Source organism: Hemiscyllium ocellatum, unplaced genomic scaffold (genome assembly GCF_020745735.1).
Source record: "Hemiscyllium ocellatum isolate sHemOce1 unplaced genomic scaffold, sHemOce1.pat.X.cur. scaffold_154_pat_ctg1, whole genome shotgun sequence".
Classification (NCBI taxonomy): Eukaryota; Metazoa; Chordata; class Chondrichthyes; order Orectolobiformes; family Hemiscylliidae; genus Hemiscyllium; species Hemiscyllium ocellatum.
Window position 1 is genome coordinate 636,100 of NW_026867806.1, and position 1,707 is coordinate 637,806.

The 1,707-nt window shown below is 44.3% G+C and overlaps 1 non-coding gene across 1 annotated transcript; it reads right to left on the bottom strand.

Annotated features, from left to right (window-relative positions):
* Positions 1-1,415: 1,415 nt before the first annotated feature.
* Positions 1,416-1,497, bottom strand: trnal-aag (transfer RNA leucine (anticodon AAG)). The gene has a single exon. It is a non-coding gene; the product is annotated as a tRNA-Leu (tRNA).
* Positions 1,498-1,707: the final 210 nt, after the last annotated feature.

Sequence of the window (1,707 nt, forward strand, 5' to 3'; positions counted from 1 at the left end):
CGTGGAAGGATCGGTAACTACACTCTCAAACTGAATGGCACATGATCAGAAGCAGTTTGTAGAATATCTTTACAATGCTCTGCACAGTAATCAAATGGAAATGCATTGCATTTCACTACGAGAGCAGATTTGTTCAAGCAAATTCGAAGGCAGGTTTGCAGATGGGAAAGCAAGCAGGAAAGCTCCGTTCTTGTCCATGTAAAAGGCTGCAGATGAAGAACAAAACAGTTTCGACCGCGGGAACCTATCTTGCGGAAGGTGAACGTGCTGATCACTATGCTACAGAAACAAGCCCACAGCCGCCCCTGCTGCAGCTCAGTGGTATCCGACACTGAAAGTTGAAGACATTCTACCTTTCACCTTTCTGTTTCCAAATGCTCGTTGTTTCATGGGAGTTGTTTAATTTTGGCTGTGTGGTATGCATGGACGAGATACACCGAAGTATCTGTTTTCACCCGGTGTAGCCCAATAACGTTGTGTTGCTTACACCGGCTTTAAAAGGATAACTTTTTAGCCGAGCTGGCCGTCGCAGTCTGTGGCACAATCTTTAGTCTGTTCGACTGCTCACTGGAAAGGTAGTATTGTGAAACACTGCAGAAACGAAGGACTTCCTTACTTTTGCTCCGACTGACCATACTCTGTGAAATTTTCCCAGATTCTCAGTTGAGGAGTTTTTGCAGCTGGAAATTATCTCAGAAAGCCTGTTAATTCGTAATGTATTGAACGAATCGCAAAACAGAAAACATTTGACACGCAACAGAAACAAAACTGGCAAACCAAATGCATTTTCAGATACAGTGAGCATGAATGCTAAATGTGAGACACTCCGAGCGCATGAGCCATAAAGTAATCTCACAACTAATATCAGGGCAATTCCAAACTACTCTTTCAATGAGACTTGAGCCTCAGGGCACCACCATATCCCAGACAATGCTGAAAAGAGAGAAAGAAAGAACATAATAAGAATAGGCCACAAAAAGTGAATTTCACCAATCACAGTCTCGATTAGATCACCTTTCCCTTCCGGTGTCTCCGGGACGGAAACGAAGGAAATTGGAGAAATTCAATAACATATGACATCAAAATTCATCGGAACGATTTTCCCATTCGTCAGAAAGCCAAGTAACGATGAATCGACTCACCGCAGGACTTTGTTTCACAACAGCGATGAAATAGCAGTCTCCATTCGGTTCCAGTAAAATCTCAACATGCTTGGAACATAAAGCAACAGTAGAGCTGTTTGCAATTTTCCACGCGGGAGGCGAACACGATCAAGACAGCATAGACAATTTGGCACTTTCCCACTACACATTTAATACCCCGGGAAGCAAATCAAATTGTTTTGTGAACAGAAGTACAGCGGGAATGGAAACAGCATTTTAACAAGCTGTGTCGTTGCAACTGATCAGTAGAAATGGCAGTGGTGGGATTCCAACCCACGCCCCTGTCGAGACTGGAGCCTTAATCCAGCGCCTTAGACCGCTCGGCCACACTACCAGCTGCGCGGCCCCACAATTTTCTTGCATTTCCAATTGAGCTCCTGCATGACAACAGATGGAAAGTCACGTGAAATGGGTTCCATGATTCCTCTCCGACTCGCACGGCTGCTTGGATGTGCCGGCTACAATATCAATTTCGCAACAAATAATGATAGCTCATCATTCCGGATAAAAATCAATGGTAAGCTGAGGCTATCTTCTCAGACTC